The sequence below is a fragment of the Otolemur garnettii genome, unplaced genomic scaffold (genome assembly GCF_000181295.1).
Source record: "Otolemur garnettii isolate 467f Iridium unplaced genomic scaffold, OtoGar3 scaffold00001, whole genome shotgun sequence".
Classification (NCBI taxonomy): Eukaryota; Metazoa; Chordata; class Mammalia; order Primates; family Galagidae; genus Otolemur; species Otolemur garnettii.
In genome coordinates this window covers 30,849,521-30,860,089 of record NW_003852396.1, presented here as the reverse complement: position 1 = coordinate 30,860,089, position 10,569 = coordinate 30,849,521, and the positions used below count along the sequence as shown (strand labels likewise).

Below are 10,569 nucleotides of genomic sequence, written 5' to 3'. Positions count from 1 at the left end.
CAAAAAAAAAAAAAAAAAAAAAAAAAAGATAGATTACTACTCTATTGGAAGGCCCAAAGTGAGACTTGGTCTCAAAAAATAAAAATAAAATAAAAATGAAAAATGAGCAAAGGATCTGAAAACACATTGTCTCCAAAGAAGATACACAAATGAACATTAAACACAAGAAAAGATGTTTGACATCATTAGTTACCAGAGAAATACAAATAAAAAACCATAATGAAATATTACTTCATTCCTACTACAGTGACTATAATCAAGAAGTCAGATAATAACAAGTGTTGATGAGGATATGGAGAGCTCAAATCCCTCATACACTGCTGGCAAGGATGTAAAAATGCTACAGCCATTTTGGAAAACAGTCTGGCAGTTCCTCAAACAGATAATCACAGAGTTCCTATGTGACTCAGCAATTCCACTCATAGATATATATACACAAGAGAAATGAAAATATATGTCCAAACAAAAACACAACTGACAAATGGCTAAATAAAATGGGATATCCATACAATAGAATATTAACAGGCCATAAAAAGGAATAAAGTACAGATATATAAACATGTACATGAAGTACTGATACAACATGATGCACCTTGAAAACATGCTAAGTGAAAATAGCCAGTTACAAAGGACCACATGTATGATTCCATTTATGGAAAATGTCTACAATAGGCAAATCTAAAGAGACAGAAAGAATAGTGGTTGTTTAGGGCAAGAGGAAGTAGGGAGGCTGGAAGACAAAAGCTAATGGGTATGGTATTTCTTTTTGAGGATAAAAGTGTTCTAAAATTGACTGTGGCGATGGTTGCACTTATCTGTGAATATGCTAAAACCCAGGGAAATGTAAACTCAAAGTGGGTGAATTGTAGAGTATGTGAATTAAATCTCAATAAAGCATCTATATAAAAATTGATAGGTTAGACCAAAGGGCAGACAAAATTTTTCTGTAAAGGGCCAGACAGTAAATATTTCAGGCTTGGTAGTACATATGGTCTCTGTCACAACTACTCAACTGAACTATTCTTATGCAAAAGCAGCAATAGATAATATGTAAATGAAAGAGAGTGGCTATGTGCCAACAACATTTTATTTATGGACACTGAAATTTGAATTTCATATAAATTTCACATATCACAAAATTCTCTTGCTAGATTTTCCCCCAACTATTTAAAAATGTAAAAACTGTTCTTAGTTTGCAGGCTTTATGAAAAAACAGAAGTAAGCCATAGTTTGCTGACCCCTGGATATACTTTATCTTCCCTCTATGCTGGCTTCAGCTTCTATAGGGAAACATCTCTATCTTATCAATTCCCATGAACAAGAGGCACTTTTGATTCTCCTGTCAGTGTTCACCCTTACTGCCATCACTATGTGTGGCTTTCCAAGACCCTGGGACAATCAAAAACCCAGCCACTCAACAGCAGGAAAACCTCTAGGGCTTCATTAAAAAAATACAACACCCACTTCACTCAACTTGGTAAGAGTTGAGAACTCACTACATGTTCCTTACATATGCCACTCACCTTTAGGCAGTGGGTGGGTAAAGGAAAAGGCTGAGGGACAGAGAATATAACCAGTAACACAAAGGCATTCCTTCCCCAACCCTAGAAGCTTCTGGTACCTATTCAACCCTGAGGGAGGACTTAGGCTTATGTATCAATGAGTAATGAAAAGAAATGTCCTTAAGAACAAAATCTCCTATTGGAATAACATAGTACACAAAAGAAAGCAGAAAAGAGTGGCAAGTACATTAGGGTTTCCAGAAGCTTTGTTAAAAAGCATTTGTTCATTTAATTAGCCTAATTTGTTCACTTAATTAGCCAATTGCTACTATGTGACAGGTCCAGTGCTAGAATCTAAGGACACAGAGATTAATTAGACATAGTGAAAGTACCTACAGGAGACAGATGCATAGAAGAGAGCCTACACTTGAATGCAAAAACTACTGTTTGGGAGGCTCCTGTGGCTCAAAGGAGTATGGTGCTGGCCCCATATGCTGGAGGTGGCAGGTTCAAACCCAGCCCCAGCCAAAAAACTACAAAAAAAAAAAAAAACCACTGTTGTATGTGGAAGAAAGTGCTAATCATTCAATCCCAAAGACTCTCTAACCAGATATCAGAAAGCCTGTGAAATGTCACATAGAAAAAGAATCTCACAGATACAGACTCTAATCTCATTTCTGCCACTTACCCCTATATCACCTAGTGCCTGTGAAATACAAAACACCTCAGTTACAATGTGGAGGGAATGAGATAATTTATGGCAAAGTCCCTCATGGCAGCTATATACAGAAGCTCCATCATAAATGTTTGGTTATCTGAACCCAGGTCCCTTGGCAACAGGGTTCATACTGCAGCATATCCCAAAGATCACCATATACAGGAAAAGGTAAAAAACTCACATTATATATTTTTACATATAAAAATATATTTTTATATTTATACAGGGTAGCCATAAAGTTCGTGTGCAATTTAAAATAGTGCACAATTTAAAGTTGCATATGAACTTTATGGCTACCCTGTATATGAACACATAAAGAAATATTTTTGTAAATATTTTGTGAAATTTTGTAATGAATATTTTGTAAATAAAGGTACATTTAGCTTCAATTTCCCATTATCCCTATGTATATGTTTATGGTGACCTTTGAGATACCACCCTTCTAATCTTACCAGTTTCTCCTCAAGTTGCCATGTGGCCAGATGAAAGAAGGCGTGGCTCTCATCCAGTCAGTGCCCAACTGCTGTGGTGCATGCTTATAGGGGCCTACACCGAGGACAGCCTGATGCTGTCGGACACTGACAGATTAGAAGCTGGAAGACACAACTATGGAAATCTGCACACGGCTCTTTGGTTTACAAAAGATTCTTTACGCCCATTCTCTTTTTTGAGCTTCAGACCACCCACTGAAGGTACATATTATTGGTATTCTCATCTTATAGATGAAGTAACTATTCTCTAGACCCCTCCCTACTTGATGTCTCTCAAACTTGCCATATTTTTTGCCTCCTTCCTTTATTCCTAATACCCCCTTTCTTGGAATGCTCCATTTCCTTTCATTTGGGAAACTCCTGCTCATCTTTAAAAATCAAGTTATACTTTTACCTCTTCTGCAAAGCCTGCTCCTAACATACCATTAGTCAGAATTAAAGCCAGCTCTGTTTACTTCTAGCTCATCATCTTTGGGACAAAATCTAAGATCCTCAGTATGGCATGCAAATGTGGCTACTGCCTGCCTTTCCAATCTCATTCCCAACTTTTCCTTCCCAGCCCTACTATTACATTCTATGCTCAAATTAAAAGAACCACTGACTCACAGATCAGATTCCCCAGGACATCATATTTGTTTCTCCACCTGGTATGCCCTTCACACCCTTGTCCTCATGTTAACTCCTATTTATATCCCCGAATCTGTCTCACGCAACATCTTTTGTGGGTGATCTTCCCTGACATCCTTGGCTGGGTTAACTTCCCTCTTCTGTGCTTCTAGAGCAGTGGTTCTCAACCTTCCTAAAGCCGCAACCCTTTAACACAGTTCCTGTGGATCGTGACCCAGGGTGAGAACCACTGTTCTAGAGCATGCAGTGCTCATCTCTTATCACAGCACTTATCAGGATTGAACATGTTCTGCTTCAATAACATGTGAGACCTTTGTAGATAGAAAATTTGTCTTTCTTACTAGTCTTTTCATATCCAGCATCCAGCATGGAGCAGACACTACATATGTTTAGAGAAGGAAAACAGAAAGGACTAGGGGAAAAGCACAAGGAATAAAAGGAAAGTCAATGATTTTCAACTGAATCAGACATAGCATTGGAAACCAGTTCTTCCTAATAACATGAAGTACACAGAACGATGCCCAAGCAGATACAGACATGTACAGAGAGACTTCAAGAAATACATTTATAGTCAAACAAATACAAACACCAATTAGGTCTGAAGGCAAGTAAAGCCTTAGGAGCCAATTGCCAATTCCTCCTTAGACAAGAGTCTAAAGTTTAATACCTGAAGCAGGGCTTTTTTCTCTCTGCTAGCTTGACCATTCCTCACTACTAACTGACACCTGCATTCTGCCTACCACTTTGTAGGGCCCAGATCCTGCCTAGACTAACAGCCTCTCTAGGCTCCTGATTACATTTCTGGCTCTGCTTTTACTTCTAGCCCCTGCATATTAAACTGTAGCCTAATCCTTTGCCAGCCAACCTCTTCCTTGATCCTCAACCTGATTTATGGGCTTTCTCTGTCAGCCCTACTTCCCTGGCTCAGTGTTTTTCCCTTCCCTCCATTTCTTGTCATACACATAGATACAATTAAATACAGAAAGACACATACTCACACACGCATAAAATAATGTATACACACATAAAAGCAACACAAACAGAAAGGCACATACAGATACATACACATTCACAAAGACGCCTTAGAAGTATAACTAGTCTCTGTCATCAACCGGATTGCCATCCAGAATAGACAAAGCAGAATCAACAACAAAGAACGGAAGAAGGAAAACAACAGCCTGCTTAGTGAGAAAGAATTTCCCCGTATGTCAAAGCAAGCCACCGTCTGGGTTTTCCTGAAAATATGAGGGGTACCATCTGGGGGAGCTGCTGCCTCATCCTGTATCTGGCTAAGGCACTGGGACAGATTGCAAACTATGCCTACTCTTTCTGATGCGTAGTTCAGCCTGTCTGGCAACTGGTACCCTTGCCTGAGTGCCAGCTAACAATGTGTCTTCTGCTGTACCAGTACATATTAGATCACTGTACCCTGATGTCTCTGGAAACTCCCACAGACCCTGTGCATACCACCATTAGAGCCCTTAAAATGTGCTGCTACTGGGTGGTGCCTGTGGCTCAAAGGCATAGGGCGCCAGCCCCATATGCCAGAGGTGGTGGGTTCAAACCCAGCCCCAGCCAAAAACTGCAAAAAAAAAAATGTGCTGCTATTATTATTACCTGTTTATATATCTGCCTGTCTCACTAGCCTAAAGGCTTATAAATGGCAAAGAGTATCTTATTTTCATCTATAGATAAGGAAAATGAATTTCCAAACCACTTGGCCTTACACTTAGTACATTGTAAAGCTTGAATCTGAACCTACTTAGACTTTTAAAAAATTAATGTCCAGGCTGGGCATGGTGGCTAATGCATGTAATCCCAGCACTTTAGGAAGCCAGAGGATTGCTTGAGACAAGGAGTTAGACACCAGCCTGGACAACATAGCAAGACCCTATCTCTAAAAAAAAAAATTAACATAGTAGCTAGTTGTGGTGACACAAACCTGTAAACCTAGCTACTTGAGTCTAAAGTGGGAGAATCACTTCAGTTTAGGAGTTTGATGTTATAGTGAGCTATGATCACATCACTGCACTCTAGCCTGGGTGACAGAGTAGGATCATGTCACTTTAAAAAAGAAAGTTAACGTCCAAATAGTTTATTCTAAAAAACTTACAAAAGTTAGGACTGAATGCATAAGCACAGCTACAGAACTTGAACTCAATGGAAGTTACAGCCATGCAAACTGATTATGAGCCACTTATGGTGGGTGAATGCTATAGCTACCCTATACTTAAATAGTAAAAAGGAAGAATGGGACAGGGCATTTCCTTAGCCTAAAGAGGTTTAGCTTGAAGAATGATGTCATTCACAGTATAGTCATCTCTGCTCTGTTTATAGCACCTGAGCAGACTTCGATCTGTGCTTTGACTGGATTATGAGCAGGACAGAATGTTCCATGAGGTAAGAGATAAGATGGCGATTACACCAGTCAGTGAGCTAGAAAGAAAATAAGCAGAGAAGTGACTCCAAACTGAGGTCAAAGAAGAATGATTACAGCAACAAAATGTGTATATCAGGAACCAACACTAAAGTTTTACTATTTGCATATAGTAAAATTTAAAAAAAAGAAAAAACATAAGTAGTAGTAGTAGTCATCGTTGTCATCATTGTCATCATCAAAGTTGCTGTTCCAGGCTATCAAAGCTGTGCAAAACGGAAGCAAGGAAAATTTATGTTCAGAATTCGGTCCAGGGACCAAAAGGAGAGCTCTGCTTCTGAGGATCCAGTATGGCCTGTGGAAGCAGAGAACAGCAATGGGAATTAGAGGGAGGCCCTAAGCACAAGGTGAGTCCAGGAAAAATAAAATAAGAGCTACCTGGCCAGCTGTCTTTGACAACTCCCCACAAGGAGCTCCACATGGTAACTGTCAAGAAATTAATTTAGGCCCCTGGTATACCGGTTAGAAAGAATTACCACCAGAGTTGTCCCACAGATTCTTTGACATTTTTGCTTCCCCAGAAGCAGTACTAACTGTAAAAAAAGAAAATGAAAGGAAAGAACAGGAGGGAGAGGAGGAAGAAGAAAGAAATTCTCCCAAAGAGAATGACCCAGGACTCTTCAGTCTGGAGTCCCCTAAAGCCATCGATACCTGCCTAGAAACAGAGGCAACCTTGTTGTTAGTTAGCTAACAAGGGATCTGCTTCCAGGAACCCAGGAACCATGGTACTTCAGACTTGAAAGTACCACTGCATTTCTCTCAAAGTTGGGGGTAAGGGAAATAAAGACAGAAATCAACAAGGCTTTAAAAGTGTTTTCTATAGAGCCCTAGGGAGTCTTATAGACTGGGCTACAGAAAGGGAAGTGGGAGGTGACCCCCCCCCATCCAATTCCAACCAATGAAGTAACATTTTAATTTTTTTTTTTTTTTTCAGTTTTTGGCCAGGGCTGGGTTTTTGAACCCGCCACCTCCAGCATAAGGGGCTGGCGCTCTACTCCTTTGAGCCACAGGTGCCACCCAACATTTTAGTTTTTTTAACATCTTTACACATACCAATTATTGTGTAAAGCTCAATGGGGATTTTTTGCTTTTTTCTTCTTTCTTGACTTTGTCACCCTCAGTAGAGTGCTATGACGTCACAGCTCACAGCAACCTCCATCTCTTGGGCTTAAGCGATTCTCTTGCCTCAGCCTCCCTAATAACTGGGACTACAGGTGCCTGCCACAATGCCCGGCTATTTTTTTGTTACAGTTTGGCCAGGGCTGGGTTCAAACCCGCCACCCTTGGTATATGGGGCTAGTGCCCTACTCACTGCGCCACAGGCGCCGCCCAGTGGCTTTTAGTGTAGTCACAGAAGTGTGCAACCATCACTAAAGTCTAAATTTAGAACACTGTTATCAGCATGAAGGAGATCAGAGCTGCAATAATATCAAAAATGGTTCACTATGAGCTAACTTAGTCTGTTTTGTTATCAGTTATTTGAGAAAAATTAATATATGCCTCACAGTTTCTTGTACAGATTACTAAGATGGTATACATAAGAGTTCCCAGCACAGGCCTAGCATATTGTAGCAGTCAATGACAATAGTAGCAGAAATACTAGTAATAATTCCACTATAAGCTAGGCCACTGGCTGGGCACTTCATACATATGAGTTAATTTCATCTTTGCCATAATCCTTCAAGGTAGGAATTACTGTCCCCATTTGACAGAGAAAATCAAAGCCCATAGAGTTTAAGAAAGTTATACAAGTAATAATTGGCAAAAGAACACTTAAAACAATTATCTTTCTTACTCCAAAAGTGTATGTATACTTTTGCTAAACTATATAACTTTTCAGTATTCTCATTGTCTTCTTTATTTCCTTTCTTCACCTGTGCCCCTTTGCATATGTTTTTCCCTATGTTTTCCTATCATTTTCACTAGTGATCTTACCTCCATCTATATTCTTCACATGAATCATAACATGGGTTAGACGGGTAGGGAAGAGTGCCACAAAGGAGATCAGACACATAGGTCATATACTAACATGCCTGAAGCCCAGATCCTAGCAACTCCAGAAAAACAACTCCACACTGACTCTGCTTCTATCCTGGTGGATAGCTCACTAGGACAAACCACCCTGGCCCACATGCTACTGACCAGCAACTCTGTACTCTTGCTCTGAACCTAAAGGAACAATTTAAAGAGCACACAATGATAAGATAGAATCTTTGCTTTCAAATTAAAAATTTTTTTAAAAATCAACTCAGTTACATTTATATGTAAGGCCTCGCAACAAACACAATGGGAGAAACAGTGACAAGTATAACCTGGTTCCTGCCCCTTAGGGGCACTTACCATCTAGTAGGACAGATAAGGATGGACAATTACAATACAGAGCAACATGCCAAATGTGAGGTTGATGCCAAGTACTCTCCAACGTGAAAGAGGAAGAATTGCTTCCCACCGTAAGGGAACAAATAAGATTTCTTGGAGGAAACATTTAATCTATGCCAGTGGTTCTCAACTGGGAGAAATATTGTCTCCCAAGGCAATTGACAAAATCTGACAAAATTTTTGGTTGTCACAACCAGAGGGGGCAGGAAGGAAGTGCTGGCACACAGTGTACAGATGTGAGGGATACCACTAAACATCCCACAGTGCACAATGCTCCCACAACAAAATATCAACAATGCTGAGGTTAAGAAACTCTGATCTAGGCCTTGGTGGACAAATGAAATTTTTACAGGAAAATGGGAGGCAGAGAGATGCCAAATTAAGAATTTATGGGGCCTTAAAGCCCCCAGTGGGGGTGAGGGGTTTGGCAACAGTGTCGCCATCATTTTCACTGGTGGGTGGCAGGGCTGGTGGGAGCAGCCGCCCAAAGGAAGCACCATGATTTCAGCCACGCAGTTGTTGGATGAGTTGATGGGCCGGGACCAAAACCTTGCCCTGGACGAGAAGTGCAGCAAGGTGCAGTGGGACCACGAGAGCATTTGTAAATATTATCTCTGTGGTTTTTGTCCTGTGGAATTGTTCATACATACTCGTCTGATCTTGATGTAAATGGAAGAGGAGATAACATTAGAGATGTCAGCAAATTTTTAGAAGATGACAAGTGGATGGAGGAATAGCAGCAAATTTAACAAAGCAGAGAAATCTGTGCCATAAAATCCTTCAGAAGGGCCTATTAAACAGAAGCAAGTGTTTGAGCAGCAGAACCATGGACAGACTCAGGATTTGAAGGCACCGGGCCCATGTGAAAAAATTCATGATGAAAACAATATGAGAAGAGTTCTCATTTTATGAAAATTGACTATGAGGGAGATTTTTTGCGATACTTACAGAGCTTACCTGCAGAAGTAGAACGTAGAATCAAATGAGGCCATGCTCATTTGGCATTATCTCAAAAGCAGCAGTCCTCTGGGGCAGCTGGCCCAACAGACAATAATGAAGAAAAAAATAATTCAGGGTCTAACAGACAAAACTGATGTGCTTCTGCAGCAGATTAAAGAATTAGGATCTGAGGGAAAGGTAGAGGAGGCCCAGGGGATGATGAAATTAGTCAAACAGTTAAAAGAAGAGAGAGAAGTGCTCAGGTCCACACCTCAACAATTGAAAGTTTTTTTGTTTTTTGCTTTTTTTTGAGACACAGCCTCAAGCTATCACCCTGGGTAGAGTGCTGTGGCATCACAGCTCACAGCAAACTCCAACTCTTGGACTTAAGCTATTCTCTTGCCTCAGCCTCCCAAGTAGCTGGGTCTACAGGCACCCACTACAATGCCCGGCCATTTTTTGGTTGTAGTTGTCATTCTTGTTTGGCAGGCCCAGGCTGAATTCAAACCCACCAGCTCTGGTGTATGTGGCTGGTCCCTTAGTAACTTGAGCTACAGGCGCCGAGCCAACAATTGAAAGTTTAGCTGCCCAAGAAAAAAATAAATGGAAGTTTGTGAAGTGTGTTAAGCTTTTTTGATAGTAGGAGATACCCAGTCTCGGGTAGATGACCATTTGATGAGAAAACAACACATGAGCTATGCCAAGATTAAAGCTACTGTAGAAGAATTAAAAGAAAAGTTAAGAAAAAGAACTGAAGAACCCGATCGTGATAAACATCTAAAAAAGAGAAGCAAGATGGGCAGGGCCTATGGCTCAAAGGAGTAGGGCACCGGCCCCACATGCAGGAGGTGGTGGGTTCAAACCCAGCCCCAGCCAAAAACTGCAAAAAAAAAAAAAAAAAAAGAGAGAGAGAGAGAGAGAGAGAGAAGCAAGAAAGAGAAGGAAGAGAAAAAGAGTGGGAGAGAGAAAGGGAAGAAAGAAAAAGGAAAAGACGAAGGAAAGAGGAAGAAAGAGAAAAAGAAAGGGATCAGGACAGAGAAAAAAGAAAGAGAAGTTGTTCACGAAGTAGGCATTCAAGCTGAACTTCAGACCGAAGATATAGTCGGTCTCGAGACCACAAAAGGTCACAAAGTAGAGAAAGAAGACGAAGCACAGTAGAAATCAACGAAGAAGCAGAAGCCATGACAGATCAGGGAGAAAGCATAGATCTCGAAGTGGAGATCGAAGAAGATAAAAAAGCCGAGATCCAAAGTCTTATATAAACACAGGGGCAAAAGTTGGGGCAGAGAACAAGATAGAAAATCCAAGGAGAAAGAAAAAAAGGGATCTGATGATTAAAAAAAGTAGTGTGGGCTCGGCGCCTATAGCTCAACCGGCTAGGGCGCCGGCCACGTACACCTAAGGTGGCGGGTTCGAATCCCCAGCCTGGACCCGCCAAACAACAATGACGGCTGCAACCAAAAAATGGCCGGGCGT

At 40.8% G+C, this 10,569-nt stretch overlaps 1 protein-coding gene and 1 pseudogene across 2 annotated transcripts in view; one reads left to right on the top strand and one right to left on the bottom strand.

The window, feature by feature from the left end:
- Nucleotides 1-10,569, bottom strand: part of STIM1 (stromal interaction molecule 1) — a 224,882-nt gene that overhangs the window by 76,739 nt on the left and 137,574 nt on the right. The gene's annotated exons all lie outside the window — the stretch shown is intronic.
- LOC105886722 overlaps nt 8,653-10,569 on the top strand; it is a 2,267-nt pseudogene continuing 350 nt past the window's right edge.